The following is a 17987-nucleotide window of genomic DNA, read 5'->3' on the forward strand; positions in this document are numbered from 1 at the left end:
TTCTCAGACATTCTCATGTCTACCTCTTTACACACTTACTAATTTTGGAAAGCAGAAATAACTCTCTATTGGTCCATCTTACTTTCATTTACCTGTACTTACCCATTAAGAATTTGAAACTTAACTGCTTATTAGTTCTTCCAGAATAAAAATAATATATTCTGCAGTGGCAATTTTTTTATTTTCCTAAAATACTCTGTGAAAACAAAGAAAAATGCTGCAGACTGACACTATTTTACATTTATGTACATCTGTTAATGCTGACTTAGTAATGTGCATTGGGAGTCCCACTTCTTGGCAATCAGTTCATTGTGATGTATTATTTTGATGTGTATGATATGAAAATTCAGATTCCTGGAGACAATTGAAAAGAGAGTTGGTTTTTTTTTAGTTTAATAAATCATCATGGTTTATTTAACAAGGTATGTGTGTAGTGATATGAAAAGTGATACAATTGATACATCTTAAATCTTTCTTCCATGCATCTCCTTCATCTTCCTGCTTAGTTGTATAGGCAATTTGTGGCTTATATAAACACATTGTTTATAACAGAAAATTAGAATACAAATGGCACTAGGCATTTAGTAAATAAGTCACAGACCAAGAAGTTCTATTATACAGTTTTGAAACCTAATGTCAAAGAGTTTCTGTAACCTTAAGACTAACTGATCTGCAGTTTTCAAGGTGTCTTCAATGGCCTTAAGAGAGTACTTGGTTTCCTTCTTACTTCAACCTGCAAACTGAATTCCATAGAAAGCTCTCAAGTTTCTGTTGTTGAGTTTCAGTGCCTGTGCAAATCACTTTCTTGAAAGCTCAAGGTTTTCAAGTCCACTTTGGTGTATTTGACTTCTGCATACTCCTTACAATATGCACGGTTATGTGCATTAGTCATCACTAGTGCCTCTAAGCAAGACTGCTTTGGCATAGCCATGTTTGCTGTTATTAAGTTTTGCAAGTTGGTGCCAGGCTTCATGATCTCCAACAACTTGTTCCAGAAGATACTTATTCAGCTCTCAAATGGCCTCCACATTTCTCCCTGGGCATTTTAAATGGCAATCTTGTGCTTTCTTGCAGTGGTATGAATTGGTTCTTCTTGCAAAATTCAATCATACAGCTGTATAGCATCATCATATCTTTGCATGGATTTCAATCACATTGCTGTCAACCACCTGATTCTGTGCTTGTCAGGGAACTGTATTCTTAAGTCCTGAAGACAAAACCAATGCCTAGTCATCCAGACCACAGTCTAGGGCTGCAATCATTGCCTGCTCATAATGAAACAAGTATCATTCCTAGGCTCAGAAACATGATCATTAACAAATTCTTCTCCAATTTCCACACTTTCGTCACTGTTTCTTGAGTTTTCTCCTTTGCATTTTCTCTTGATTTTGTTCCCAAGTCACATACTAACTCTTTGTGAACTTTGCCATCTCCCTAGACTCTAGAGCAGTAGGGAAAGAGGGCCAAGAGTTGGATTTCAATAGTCAGTTTTAGACAGTTAGCAAGACATCTTTATTCTTAACCGAAATGACCAAGAATAGTGGACTGAAAGGTAGGGTCACTGTGGAGTCTGCAATTAAGCACACTGTCCTCTGTTATATTAAAATAATTGCTCCAGTCTAGGTCTAACTGTATCTTATCTTTGTTTTTGCATTATTAAGCAGTGGTTACTAGAAAAATATTATTCATTGAGCTATGCAGTGTTCTCTCAATGCTGATAGGTCTCATTATTCATTACCACACAATCCCATTTGAAAATATTACAACCATTTGTAACAAAAGCTTCCTTTCATGCTGGCATGCAATGGAGCTACAAGTTGTTCTAAATTTTAATTTCACAGGAAAGCTTGCATTGTATCCTTTGCAGCAACATTGTATTCCCTGAAGCAACTGTTTTACCTAAGGAAGTATTGAACAACCTCAAGTCTGAAAAAAATACCCACCATTTGTATATTAACAATTTTCAAGATAAAATTGTTATCAAGCAAAAAAAAAAAATCAAGTTCAGTATACTATTCGGATAATCTAATAGATGACTTTTTTTCCTAAGCCTCAATTCCTACTTTGATACCTTATAATTCATTAAAGTAAAAAAATAACAAGACAATTTGAACATTGAAAGTTTTCAAAACTAATAATGTATGGAGTCATACTTTAAAAGCAAGTAGTTTCTTGCTAGCACATGTTGATGACTTTGAGAACCAGAGGTAGAGATTACATCACTGGACAAGGGATAGAATCTGCCATTTTGTGTTATCAATTCAAATGTAAACGCAGTGAAAGAGGCCAACAGTGTCTTAGTGACATTAAGAAAAGAATTCAGGAATAGTCTTGTGGATCCTGTGATCCATCTTTGAAAACCCACTGGCCTGGTACCATGATTCCTATGTCCAAAGCTGCATTGTCTATCTGTTCATCATATACATTTCCAAATTTTCTGACCCTGTCATTCTATGACCCATCTTTCCTACATTTATTGTTTTGTTACTTCTAATTTATTTCCTTTATACACATTTCCTTTCTTCTCTGCATCTCATGAGTATTTTCAATTAAACCACCTGAATGTATTTCATTGTTCTTGACATCCAATCATTTAAGCACGCTATCTAACTGACTGGGATGGTTTCTGCTATTTAATGATGTTTCTGTTCTGTGTGCTGGCTACTTTTCATTTAGATCATCACGCAGTGGCTCCTCTGTCCAGTTCTGTTATTGTCACACTGCATTCACTGATATGCTTTCTCTCCTACATTTTATCAGAGCATCTATTCCACCACTTGCTAATTCTGGTTTGCTGATTGGCTTCCTGTGCTGCTTTCACCCAATTTGAAGCCTTACACTGAAAATCTTCCACTTTGTATGTTTTGTTCTGTGTATCTTTGAGGTTATATTTATGTAATTATGTAATAAATTGTTCTTTTGTGGTGAGTTTCTTTACCAAACGAGAGAATATTTACTATAGAAAATCTAAACTGTATACTTTCCTACTGTATCCAGAATCTTGAACTCCCTACTTAAGCACCTCCTCTTTATTGGTCTTCTTCCTCTCCTGCCTCTATCTCCTCTTCGCTAAAATTCTTTTGAGTAGTTTTTTCCTTTTTCATCTCTTATGCACAATGTTTTTTACCAACATTTTATTTACTCTGATGTGCATGAAGGTAGCATCAGGATTCCTTTAGCAGCATTTCAAAGGCATGCTTAGCTTCCCTCCTCTCCATGCTACTGTTGGAAGATTGTCTACTTGGGTTCTATATGCAACTCTTCAATCAACAGTGTGGCAGAGTAACCCTGCCCTGAGAGAGAGAGAAAGACATAGAGAGAAAGACAAGACACACACACACACACACACACACACACACACACACACACACACACAGAGAGAGAGAGAGACAGAGACAGAGACAGAGACAGAGACAGAGATAGAGACAGAGATCTCAGGGTCTCTGTTTAATTTTACCTCTAAGTCTATGAACTTTCCTGGTTAAGAAATGCTTTCTTTGGAGGTATCAAGATCAATGATTTCAAGCTTTATTACAGAGTGACAGTAATAAAACCTGCCTGGTATTAATATAAAATGACAGATGGATCAATGGAATGGAATTGAAAACACCTAAGAAAATCTACACACCTATGGACACCTGATTTTTGACAAAGAACCCAAAATTATACAATGAAAAAAGGAAAGCATCTTCAACAAATAGTGCTGGTCTAACTGAATGTCTGTATGTAGAAGAATACAAATAGATCCATATCTATCACCCTGCACAAAACTCAAGTCCAAGTGGATCAAATACCTCAACATAAAACCATATATACTGAACCTGAGAGAAGAGAAAGTAGGGAGAAACATTAAATGCATTGGCACAGGAGACAACTTCCTGAATGGAACACCAATAACACAGGCACTAAAATCAACAATTAATAAATGGGAACTCATAAAACTAAAAAGCTTTTGTAAGACATAGGACACCATTATTAGGACAAAATGGCAGCCTACAGAATGGTAAAAGATCTTCACCCACCCCACATCAGAGGGCTGGTTTCCAAAATATATAAAGAACTCAATAAAGTAGACATGAACAAACCAAATAATCCAATTTAAAAGTGGGGTACAGGTCTAAACAGAATTCTCAACAGAGGAATCTCAAATGGCTGAGAAACATTTGAAGAAATGTTTAATGTCCTTAGCTATGAGAATGCAAATCCAAACAACTCTGAAATTCTATCTTACACCTATCAGAATGGCTAAGATTGAAAACACAAGCAATAGCTCATGTTGGTGAGGATGGGGAGCAAGGGGAACACTCCTCCATTGCTGGTAAGAATGAAAACTTGTACAGCCAAAGGGAAACCAATATGGCAATTTCTCAGAAAACTGGAATCAATCAACATCAAGACCCAGATATACCACTCTTGGGTATATATCCAAAGGATGCTCCATCATATCACAAGGACATTTGCTTAACTATGTTCATAATTGTCAATATCATGGTCCAGGCTAGTGTTTTTCACAAAAAGAGGGAGAGTCACACCCATGATAACACTAGAGAGGTAAAAGTCAGTGTGATGAGTAAACATATGAGAAACAAGTTGAATCATAGGAAAGCTAAAAGCCTAAAGTTCTAGTTAAATATATTTATCCTACCTTTTTGTTACTCATTTTATTTCTAGGAATAATGAGTCCTTCAATAGTCTTTGCCCCCTGCAAGAAGATGTTTCTTTTTCTTAAAAGGTATTTTTAAAAATTTATTTAATCATATTTTAGCCAGTTGGTGGCAGTGCATGCCTTTAATCCCATCACTCAGAAGGCAGAGGCAGATGGATCTCTGTGAGTTTGAGGTTAGCCTGGGCTACAGAGTGAGTTCCAGGAAAGGTACCAAAGCTACATAGAGAAACCCTGTCTCAAAAAAACAAAAAAAAATTAATAATAATCATATTTTATGTGCATTGGTCTGAGAGTGTTAGAATCCTTGGAACTGGAGTTACAGACAGTAGTGAGCTACCATATGGGTGCTGTGAATTGAACTTGGGTCCTCTGGAAGAACAGCCAGTGCTCTTAACTGCTGAGCCATCCTTCCAGCCTTAAAGATTTATTTATTTATGATACATATGGGTGCCTTGTATGTCTGCACTCCAGAAGAGGGCGTTGGATCCCATTGTAGAAGGTTGTAAGTTGCCATGTGGTTTCTGGGGAATTGAACTTAGGTCCTCTGGAAGAGCAGACAGTGCTCTTAACTATTGAGCCATCTCTTCAACCCAATAAGAAGCTTCTTTGATAAGGGACATGATGACTGACCTTGGTTGTCAACTTGGCTACATCTGGCATTAACTAAAATTCAATCTCTTGGTCACTCCTGCAAGAGATTTTCTTACTCAGATTATGTGATGAAGGAAGACCCACACTAAATATGGGCTACATTACATCATATGGTGGTAGCCTAGATTAAAGAAATGGGAGAAACTTTGCATTTTGTCTGCCTTCCCTCACTCTGGCCGGCAAGTTCATCTATCCTGCTACTGAGGCATACTCTGGTATTAGAACTAACTTTTTTGAGACTCCAATGTAGACTGCAGATTCTACATTCAGAAGTCTAGCACCAATGGGTACTGCTACACATTCAGTCTTGTGGATTGAATAACTACCAGATTATCTGCCTTTTCTTTGTGAAACAGCCATAGTTTGGACCACATGTTGCAAGCCAATCTGATAAATACCCTTTATGTGTACGTATGTGTATATGTGTATATATATATGTGTGTGTGTGTGTGTGTGTGAGTGTACATATATAATATATACATATGTACACATATATGCATATATATTCACTCATTATATCTCATTATAGCTATCATTCTATCATAAATAAAAACATACTCATTTTATTAGTCTTGTTCCTGAGAGAAGCCTAACTAATATAAGAGATGAGAGCTAAACTCATCTGTAAGTATGTGGATAAGTATTTAGAAGGCAATTAAAAATTATACTGGTTTAAGAAAGTAGCAGTAGTATGTTTTCTAATTTTCATGACCTCCCTAGCCACAGGTAGTTGGCTATATTTTCAGTGCCTCCTCTTGTGCAGACCTTAAGTCCCAATTACACTCCTATTGGATTCTGCCAATATATAAGTGCCATTGTTGTACTCTTAAGGACTTCTTACCATAATGGTCACCGTTGTGATTCATAAATATCATGGCGAGATAGGACTATTGATTACTTTTCTCTCTGAAAACCTTGCACATCACCTTCTACTGCAATGAAAGCTACTACTCAGACAGGAGGCTTTTATATCAGATCCAGAAAGCCACAACTGGTCAAAAGAAGAGAGCAATGGACGGTAGGGCCCAGCCTCAATGGATAGATCTACAAACAACCCCTGTACTAAGGCCCAAGGAACACAGTGGAGAGGCATTGAGAAGACTGTAAGAGACAGAGGACCAAGGAGTCTGCTACAAGTTTGTGTCTTCTAGATATGACAGGGAAGCTGTATTCATGACATTTCAACAATTTGGCTGTCTGAATAAGTTCTTAACAATGGCAACACCAGCTGACATGCCAATGTGAGTGAGGAAAATCTCACAGGGGCCCCATTCCTAGATAAGAAGTACAAGCTATGAGGGAGAAGTAGTCTTCCTCAGGGATGAGCCCCATAAATGGTTATTTAATGCTAACTAGTCATCCCTAAAAGTGTACACATACTGGTAACACTAAATGGACTCAGCAGGTTGAATTTATAAATTTATTTGTACACATGAATGTCTCTCTCCTTTCTTCTCTCTTCTCTCTCTCTCTCTCTCTCTCTCTCTTTCTCTCTCTCTCTCTCTCTCTCTCTGTGTGTGTGTGTGTGTGTGTGTGTATGTGTGTAAATAAGTCATGAATTTGAGAGAAGTGCTAGGTTTAATCATAGGTCATGTGAGGGGTTAGAGGGGAAATGAAGAATGATGTAAATATAGTTTAATTAATTTTTAAATGCTATTATGAAAAAATGAAATAACAAATCACCTGAGTACACCCTGATGGGATACTTAAAAGTCCAGAATTCTCCAGGAAATTTGGGGGTGAATGCAGTGTTGTGGTGTGTAACCCTTTGGAAAGTATCCTAGACAGGCAAAGAAATTTGATTTTTCAAATATCCAGGGTCTTTTTTGGCCATGCACTGAATATTTACCTCATTGATCTCTTTGTAGGCTAATGCACACACATCCAGATACAAATTTAATGACAGCTAACAACAATTGGCTAGTAACAACCCTGGGTAAGGAAGGCTGGCAACATTACAAATCAATAATGAGAAAGGACAAAAATGAAGGGAACTCATCCAGAACCATCAGAGTAAATCACTTATGGGAACATTAAGTCCTAATTGTAAAAATACCACATGTTAATAACCCTTCTGGTGCCCCTGGAGGATGGGCTTGTTGGTGGGCATCCAGTGGCCTTCTACCAAGAACAGAAAATATGGATGTAACCCAATGTTGGACTTCCAGCACTAAACACTATCTCCTGCCTGGCTTGGCACATAGTTACATGGTTTGGGTGTTTTGTATTAAGGATAACCTCCCACTGAAACAATGAATTCAGACATGTGTGTAGGCACTGATATGGGAAAGCTCCTCCCGAGGTCTCAGACACTGTGAGGATACAAAGCTCTGGAGAAGGAACCATCATACTTGAGTCTTGCCCTTGTGATGGGCGATAAGAAGTTTTAGGTAACTATGCAGGTCTCATTTGACAGAAATTAGCCAGACAGGGTCACTTGTTAAAATTTAACAATGCTCCATGTATATTTTGTACTTCCTGCATGATATTATAGTATATACAAGAAAGGTCATTAATATCCTGAAACAGATTAGCCAAACTACCAACTCTCAGCTTCCTCTTTTTGACAGTAACGACAATCTGCCTATTCAGCAAATCTGCCTAATGAAACTATAATTTGGACTTTAGTTCTTTCATTACATAAAGGTCTCTAAGCTTGCCTGTCCTACAATCTGCTCCTTTGTATCTGCTCTTCTATATCACATCCCCTCTGCTGTTTTTACACTCTTACTCTCTTGAATGCATCTTAGTTAATAGAAGAGGGGAGTATGCTTCTGCTCCATGTATCATGTTTGAGACCGGATATTAGTGTCTCCTGTTCTGTTTTTTTTTTTCTTTATAGATATGGCGTCTCATGTCTTCTCTGTGGTGTAGAGACTCCATACTGCTTCTCAGTGCCCCCACATTCTTTCAGCAGTGCAAACCTTCGGAGCTCATATTTCTCCCCTTTGTGGTTAGTTGGGTTCCGTTGCTGTGACAAAACACCATGATAAATAGCAACCTGGAGAGGAAAGGGTCTATTTGGCTTATACTCTGTCAGTAAAGGAAGCCAAGGCAGGAATTCAGGACAGCTACCTGGAGGCAGTAATTGAGGCATGGACGAATGCTCAGTTTACTGGCTTGTTCAGCTTGCTTTCTTATATAACTCAGAACCACCTCCCTAGTGGTGACCACACCAATCCTTAATGAAGAAAATGCCTTACAAACTTCCCTGCAGACAATCTGATGGAGGGGCTGTCTCACCTGAGTTTCCTTTTCCCAGGTACCTTTATCTTGTAACTCAAGATTTCAAAATTACAATATGCTACACACACACACACACACACACACACACACACACACACACACACACAAACACACACACACACATGCATGCACATACACATGCACCACCACCACCACCACCAACAACAACAACAACAACAACAACAACAGCAATAAAACAAAAAAAAATAAAAACACCTTGACCTTCCATAAATATCAAAGCCCTTTGGACTTTTTTTTTTTTTTTTCTTGGTTTTTTCGAGACAGGGTTTCTCTGTGTAGCTTTGTGCCTTTCCTGGAGCTCACTTGGTAGCCCAGTCTGGCCTCGAACTCACAGAGATCTGCCTGGCTCTGCCTCCCGAGTGCTGGGATTAAAGGCATGCGCCACCATGCCCGGCGCCCTTTGGACTTTTAATAAAACCTTTTTCTCTGGAATGCGAAGAAACTGAAGGATGCTTTTGTGCTGTTCAGAGATATGAGATATCCACCTGAATATACAAAAGGAAGTCATCCAAGGAATTTAGAGTAAAAAGACAAGGTAACCACATTTCCCCCTTTTCCCCAAAGAGAGGAAGGTACTGTTGTATTTCTAATCACCTACATCCTTGTATGGATGAAGGATGAACTGTTAGAAAACATGCATGACCTGCCACATAATGGTTTGCATTTAAGTTTGTCTGTCATTGAAGAATCAAAGGCTTTCTTCTTTGTAACAGTAAATCATTTCTGGAAAGACAGAAAACAATTGGTTTGATAGCAAGTAGTTTTGATGACATGAATGGCCTTGTGTGAGGGCCTTGAGCTCATACATGCCATCGTTCTTACCTAGGATAGCTTTTATTATATATGTATGTGTGTGTGGGTGGGGAAGGGTGCAAATGCATGTGTGTACATTTGCATATGGAAGCTGTAGGTTGATGTCAGGTATCTCTCTCAACCCCTCTCTTCTTTATATATTGAAGCCTCATCTCCCTGAACCCGAATCTTATCATTTTGGCTAGTCTGTCTAGCTGACATGTTTTAGATATTCCCCGTCTCAATTTCCTGTGGGCTGGGATTGCAGGTAGGTCACTGTGCTCATCTGGCTTTCAACTGGGTTTTCGTGATCTAAACCCAGTAATCACACTTGCTCACAAATATTCTACCCACTGAGCCATCTCCCCAGCCTGATAATTTAAAAATTGATTTTCAAGTTGTCAGTCATCTTGAAGGTGATCCCATGTTAGTTTGGAAGGAATTCAGTATAGGTTTAAAAAAGATTTAATATTGTTTCCTTCATTTGTCTTTTCTTAGTTGGACAAGTATGTTTACATTTCTCAAAGGAACTAAGTGATGGCTGTGTGGTCTATGGCTTTAGAATTAGAAAAGCTCCCACTCTGTGTCTGTTGAGCACTAGATGTGAAGCTTGAACGGTTAGCCCTGGTTTTGTTAACACTGGCATGCTACTGTGGAAAAGCACGGTTTGCGCGTGTATACACATGGAGATTCTAATACAGTGTCTAGCATTGGAAGGAAAAAATGACAGTGATGAGTGGGCTTCTCAGAGTGTTCTGTGAAGGAAGGGGAATGCATGCTTGCAGGGAAATAAAGACCATCTGACTTATTGGTATTCTCCACAGTGTTGTTGTGTGGCCCATCCATCCCTGGACAATTTCTGATGTCCACATTTCCAGAAGCAAGAAGGAGATAAATGCAAAGTGAAAAGTGGGCCTTCCAGTGAATTAAAGCCTCTGCCACTGTGATCGGTTGTCAGTTGAAAAGTAAACTTAATTAAAAAGAAGGAAAAACTACTGTTGTTGCTCTAATCAAATCCAAGGTGGTGGTGGCGCACACCTTTGATCCCAGCACTCAGGAGGCAGAGCCAGGCAGATCTCTGTGAGTTCAAGTCCAGCCTGGTCTACAGAGCGAGATCCAGGAAAGGTGCAAAGCTACACAGAGAAACCCTGTCTCGAAAGACAAAGAGAGAGAGAGAGAGAGAGAGAGAGAGAGAGAGAGAGAGAGAGAGAGAGAGAGACAGCTGAAAAGCTCATAATTAAGTGACAGGGTAATGATATCTGAGGGGTTTTATTCTATGTCTTTGCTTAAAGTCATTTATTTATTTGTTTGTTTGTTTATATACTCTTTGTCTTCCAAAAAATGAACCAATTAATCCTGCTCATTTGAATTTGCATGTGTTCCAGCTAATTGTATTAGAAATAGGTTGAGGTTAGGGAATGTCCCCTCCATGCTGATTCCCTGGTATGGGAATTAAAGAGCTGCTAATTGATAGTTCCCTGGACACATAAGTCTATCTAACTGGCACAGAAACTGGAACAAGAAACTATAATGGGAGTATACAAACGGACCTTGAGAAACACAGTTTGTGTAGGCCTAGAAAATGGTCAGCAGTTGTCAATATAGTTAAAATTCTGGTGGAAGGACAATTTTTTCCCATTATCAAGTGTTAAAGTATGTTGGAAGAAACAGATATTTAGTCCTGGCATTCATACTGAACAGATGCTAGCATGTTGGTGTATTTTATGTCTCATATAGCTATAATTTAAATTCTCTAGCTTAGGTTTCTACTTCCTGTCTTCCATATTTGTTTCCTTTCCCTCAGATTGCAATTGAGAAGTAGGTAGATAAGATACTAGATATATATAAAACTTTATACATGTGTTTACATGCAGTATGCATTTTTCTGGAGGTACAATTCATTCACATAAAGAAAATATGCCCACGTAACCACCAGGAGACAGATGATTGTTTACTATGGCCTGGCTTATAGCCAAGAATTAAAAACAGCCAGTTGGCTAAACAATAAAGCTTTGCTAAAATGTTTTATTTGTACCATGAAATATTTCATAAAAGAATGAATGCCTTATTTACTTTAGACTTAGACACTAATAGAAATTCATTTCAAAAATATAATTTTGAACAAAAAAGTTACACTTGTTTTTTTTTCTTTTTTCTTTTTTTTAAGTGAATGGGATTCTTTCTCCTTGACCCAGAGTCTAAGCTTGAGGGAAAGGCGGGAAGAAGCTAGGCACTTAGATGTCCTACCTCAAGCTCTTCTTGTGTTTGGTAAAGATCCCCCATGGCATCTTCAAAACTTTTATATTTCTGTGCTTTCTGTTTTTACTTTAGGGCCATGGTCCAGGCGCTCATTTGATGTTGCCATGGATAAATTTGGGCTCTCTGGTTGAGAACCTTTTCTAATGTACTTGTGACTGCAGATGTACCATCACTTCAGGACCATTTGTGGGACTGTTGAGCAATCTGTGCTTTTCCATTGAAGTGCTCTTACATGTTTTCCAAAAAACTTATGGGCAAATTTCTGCACGTCTAGAAGGTGCATGCCACTCTGATGCTCTGTCTACACCACTACATTTCGTGGCACCATGAGTCTGTGGCCAGATGATGTCTACAAGTGCATAGCTTAAATCTCCCTTTTATTCTATTCATATACACTATATTAACCTTATTTAGATATATAAACATGTTATTAAAGTTACTGGCAAGATTGTGCATCAATTTAGCAGAAGCTAACTTCTTTACCATATTGAAATCTCCAGTATTAAACTCAGTGTCTTTTCGTTTGCTTGGTATTTGGTTTCTTTCCCTAATGACTGTGGTTTTCTACATGCATACAAAGCATTCACACATATTAAATTTACACATACATATTTTATTTATTCAAAAGGATTATATATTATATTTTAAAAGCATCTGTGTCCTATGTTTATTCTTAGTTCATATTCAATTAATTTAAAAATACTTGTTGCTGTGAACTTGACCAGCTCATGTATCATTTCTCAGCAAATTCTGTTCTGTTTGGTAAATCATTGGAATTTTCCAAGTGAGCAATCATGCCTCCACTATCATCATCATCATGACCATTATTATTACTCCTCCTCTTTATCATTTTCCATAATCATCATCACCATCATCCTCAACATTATCACTGTCATCTTCATCATCACTACCACTATCATCAAACCCATCATCACCACCACAATCATCAAATCCGTTATCACCACCACAATCATCAAACCCATCATCAGCACCACCATCATCAAACTCATCAATACTACAATCATCCACCTTGCTACTTTCCTTCTTCCTCATCATCATTATCACTATCATCATCTTCTTCATCACCATCAACACCACCAACCACCACCATTGTCATCGTCATCCTCCTTGTCAGAATAATGTAATATGTTCTTTCAGTGCTGATTGTTATGACCTTTCTCAACTGGCTGGAACTTCTAGTATGCTACTAAATCAATATTCTTGTCTTTAATAAAGGAGACTAAAGATTTCAAACTAATTTCTTAGACGCTGATAGTTTTCTCCCATAAAACGTGCAAATCTGAAGATTTTGATCACTGAGACAGGCTTCTCTATGTAACTCTGGCTGTCCTGGACTTTGCATTGTAGATCAGGTTGGCCTTAAACTCAGAGATCGAGATCCACCTGCCTCTACCTTCCAAGTGCTGAAATTAAAGGAATTCACTACAATGCCCAGTAATCTGGAGATTTCTTTTTCCTTGGAGTTATGAGGCTGTTCAAATTTTGCTGTGTCTGATTGAGGTATGTTGTCAACATTTCCTGGTTGAGAGCCAGTCTCAGTCTAGAAAACTTCTCCTGAAGGACAGTGATGCCCAAGAGCATGAGGACATATTTGAGCCAGAAAAGTAGAGCATAGAAAAGACAACCAGAGAAAATCATGAAGGAAAGTCAGCCCTTCATGAACATACATTTCACTTTCCCATGTCAAGTGTGTGTGTGTGTGTGTGTGTGTGTGTGTGTGTGTGTGTGTGTGTGTGTGTGTATTCCAAAGTTGATACCTATAATTATTTCAGCATACTACTTGATTGATAACCCACTTTCCCAGCATGGTTTGTTGAGAAGATACTCTTACCTGTTGAATACCGTTAAGATTTCTTTAGAAGAGCCTGTGGCATGTGTGGGTATATAATTTTAGCCTCTCCTCATTTCCACCCATCTGCTGCATTTGCTTTTGCAAATACTATGCTGCCTATTGCTGCAGTTTCAGAGTCAGCCAGGAAATCTGAAAGCCCAAGTCCTCTTTAATGTTACTCTTCCTCGTGAGTGTTTGCTATTTTAGGTAGTTTGCATTTCCATATAAAATTTACTCTTAGTTTGCCAATTCTGCCATTTTAGTTTTAAAACAGTCTGATATAGTTCTGATTAGCCTTGTACAGAATCCATCAAGCAATCTGGAAGATACCATATTTGAATCTGAAATGGCTCCAAAGTCCTGGTATTAAAGGTGTGGTCCTCAGGCTGGCACTACTGGGTAACCTTTCATTGTGGAACTTTTAAGCAGTGAGATCTAGTGGGAGATTTTATGTCATTGGGGGTGTGTCCTTGAAAGGGATAGTAGACTCCTTTGTGTTTCTTTTTGTTCACCCAAGGCAGTAGGATTAATCAATCATCAACTGAAACCTCAAAACTGGTGATCCCAATACAACTTTGCTATTTTATTTATTTAAGGCATTTGCTGTAGTGACAATAATCTGATGAGCACAGACAGGAATTATCATGTGAATAATATTCAATATATGATCGTGATCTGTGCTTCCATTTATCTCAGTCTACATAGAACCTTTAAAAAGAAATATCAGAATAATTTTAAGCATTCTTAACAATTATAACATTTCAAATCTTTAGTTTTATTGCAAGTAGAAACATGGTTCATATTCTACATGCCAATCTTTTTACCTGTGACCTTGTTGACTTAGCTCCAGCTCTAGAACCAGGGAGCCCAAGGGTCAGAGTCATTCACCCTGAAAACACCTCTTTTGCTTTTTACTTTCCAAAATTTACACCTACTTAATTCTCTCCTCTTTCTCTTCTCTTGCTTTTTCTCTTCTCTGTTGTCTCCCTAGCTTTATTTCAGGTAACTGCTTCATTTCCTATTTCACTCCTTTCCCTTAGTTGGGATGACAAGGACCTACGAAGCACATTAAATAGAAATGGAGATCATAAACTACAATATCATATATGAATGAAAATGCCACAGGGAAACCCACCATTTTGTGTGTAAAGTTTAAGAACATACAGGAGAATTTAACTTCAGCTAAAAAGAAGAAACTATCTAGTAAGAGCTGACAATGCTTCTGTCCCACGCGTAACAGAACAGTTCAGTATGATACCCAAGTGTTATGTCAACTCTTCTAGATGTGGGTATCCTTCTTAGTGTTTTAAAACTTTATATTCAAAAGTTACATTATTCTGTCTACACATTGTGATGTGATCCATGTTGATAAATGCATTGTTTTGCATCTTCTTTTTCTCCCCTGTATGGTCTGCACTCCACCAACTCAAGGATTTTGATGTATTTACTCACAGTCTTAAGATATTGTTTTTATTACTTTAAACACCATGTCACACTCAAGGATCCTGCTATATTTACTCATGAAGTTATGATGATGTTTCCATTGTTTTAATCATTTTGTGCCATGTTCTTTATTAATTCCTCTGTATCCTTCTGTATATTCACAGTTATATTTCTATGTATTGCAAAAGCTGCAAAAGATAAATCAAAGATGCACCTGTCACTGCTTTCAGATAAATGTCTGAACAACTTTTTTATTCCCACTTTTCCCTTTAGTAAGTATTGCAAGAGGGTTGGGAATATGGCTCAGTGGGTAAAAGCACTTGCCATGCAAGTGTAAGGACCTGAGTTCACATCCTCAGCACCCACTTCAAAAGTGAGTGTGTAGTGTGAATGTCTGTGATTCCAGTGCTCTTACAGGGATCTGGGAAGAAGAGACAGAATAATCCCCAGTAGGCTCAGAATCCACTTGGTTTGGCCTATAGGCAATGGAAAGACAGTAAAGAGCCCCTGTTTCTTACAAGGTAGAAGGTGAGGATTGATGCTCGAAGTTGACTCCTAAGTTCTAGATAGGTGGTATGATATGTATATGCCCGTTCAGTCCCATGAATGCATACAAACACATAGGCACACGTTTACACACACTTGTTTGTGAGAGCTATTTTTCAGAGCTCTACTGAATCTTGTTCCTGATGACTATGGAGTTGTATTCCCTTAGGTTTTGATCCCAGTTGTCTGATTATTTACATAATTGAGAGGTTTAGCAGTATAAATTGATCCTTAAATGTATATATTCTGTTAATTTTGCTCAGCTTCCTATTGAATATTTATATTTATCTTATATTTTATACATTTTAAAAACTTTTTTTTTTTTTTTTTTTTTTTTTGGTTTTTCGAGACAGGGTTTCTCTGTGTAGCTTTGTGCCTTTCTAGTTAGTACATGATCCTATTCCAGTATCTCTCTCTCATAGGCACACATGCACACAAACACACATATTCCCTGATGCATTTTATAAGCACAACTTTATGTTTATGTGATAAAAATCTATCAATATTTTTCTTTTATAGCTTTATATTAAATTATGCGTGTTGTGTGTGTGCCTGTGCACACATGTGCATATATACATTTGTGTATAAGCATGTGGAGTCAGAATTTGACACTGGGCATCTTCTATCATTTTCTTCATTTATTTATTGATTTATTTTGAGACAGTGTCTCTCATTTAACCTGGAGGTAATAAATTTGGCTAGGTTGGCTGGCCAATGAGCTCTGGAAATCTGCCTGTCCACATGTACCCTGCTCCCCTTGGTGATGTGGTTACAGACAGGCACTGCTGGGTCAGGTTTCTCACACAGGTGCTGAGGATCCAACTCAACTCCTCATGCTTGTGTGACAAGTACATCAACTGAGCCATGTCCTTAGCCAAAATATTTTATATCCTATTTTCTATAAGTTTACAGCTTCTGAGGTCATCCCAGTGTATGTAATCTTCTCTCCTTTAAGGTTTGTAGGTTTGGCTCTCCATTTAATTTTTTTTTTTTAGTATGCTTTGTAAATAAGGGATTGATTGCCCAGTGAGTCCATCAAGACAAATGACTGCATCACCTCCTTTTACTGAGTGGCATTCTCCTCAGGGTGAATGGCCCTCAATGTGTGGTGCAGTTTGATCCCCATTCCCTCTGCTCCATGTTCATTTCCTTGGCTGTGGTTAGTTATGGTAAGGGTTCAAGGTCAAGGGGGAAGGTCCAGATGTGCTCTGCTGTTCTTATCAGTATTCGCTTCCACATAACTTAGCATCAGTATGTCAGCTCTTAAGAAATCTAAGAAAACTGTTTGATTTTGATACATGTGAATTTTGAAAATGTATTTTGAAGGACACAGCACATAAACATGAGGTAGACTGTGCAACTGTATGAACACGTGGTGTTATCTAACCACAGGGAACAAACATTTCCACGCATTTAAACCATAAGTTCTTTGCGTTTGAATTGTGCAAACTCCTCTCCTCTGCATTTATGTTGGTTTGCACATTAATTTGAGAAAAATTGGTGACTATAGGATACATTTCCATCAAACAAGGCATCCTGGCCCATTTATTTCATCCCACTTTCATCTATACAAATTTTCATGAGATATTTTGTCTACATGGGTCCCACACTTCTTTTAATAACTTATCTCTACTTCCCCACAGTTTTGCTATTGTTTGTGGTACCTTCTTTTTAAAGGTACATTTTGTTTGTTCCTAGAACATACATCAGTTTTTATATACAACCCATATTTATGACAAACTCACCAAAGCCCTTGAATGTTCTGTTTTCCATTCATTGAAGTGGCTATTTTGTTCAAAAGCACGATCTGTAAACAATGGTAGTTTTCTTTCTCTTATGTCTGTGTACAGTTGAAAGATCTTCTGTACGGATGGTGAAGAACTTGGATTAGAGACCTACAGTAGATACCTGACTAGTTTGGTGGACAGCTAATTCATCAGCCTTGTCTTCATGGTTCCCTGTGTTGGGTTAAGCATGTAATTACTAATTGTATGTTTCTGTTACATCAACTTTGTTAGTACTTTTTTAAGATCTTCTGTATCCTCAATGGCTTGCTCATATGTGGATAGGTATTTTAAGTGAATGTTTAAAAAAATTTTCCTGATTCTATGTCAGTTTTTATTCTGTAAATTTTACACAATTTTATCTACTTTAGACTTCTTTTGAGACATTAAATTTTAGTAAGAGTCATTTTGGGTTCTTGAATAAAATCCCATCCAAAGGGTAAGGAACAGGAAGTTTACTTCTGAGGTTCTAGAGGTTGGGGCCCTCTTCCTGGCTATCTAATGGTGGCTTTCTGTTGAGATCCTAATGTGACTGGGGATTAAGTGAATAACTCTAATGTCTCTTATGCAGCCAAGGATTTTATCCTGAAGACATAATCTCATCAGCTCATTTAACTTAATTACTTTCCCAAGGCTGCATCACCCAAAACTGCCACACACTGGATCACTGTTTCAAGATATAGATACAATTCAGTTCATGTCATAGTTAGTGTTCTACTGCTGTGAA

The 17987-nt window shown here is 37.9% G+C and overlaps 1 pseudogene; it reads right to left on the minus strand.

Moving 5' to 3' along the window:
* Window positions 1-593: 593 nt before the first annotated feature.
* LOC102908101 (ER membrane protein complex subunit 2 pseudogene) lies at window positions 594-12694 on the minus strand (annotated as a pseudogene).
* Between the last annotated feature and the right edge of the window lie 5293 nt (window positions 12695-17987).

This window comes from Peromyscus maniculatus, chromosome 21 (genome assembly GCF_049852395.1).
Source record: "Peromyscus maniculatus bairdii isolate BWxNUB_F1_BW_parent chromosome 21, HU_Pman_BW_mat_3.1, whole genome shotgun sequence".
Taxonomy (NCBI): domain Eukaryota; kingdom Metazoa; phylum Chordata; class Mammalia; order Rodentia; family Cricetidae; genus Peromyscus; species Peromyscus maniculatus.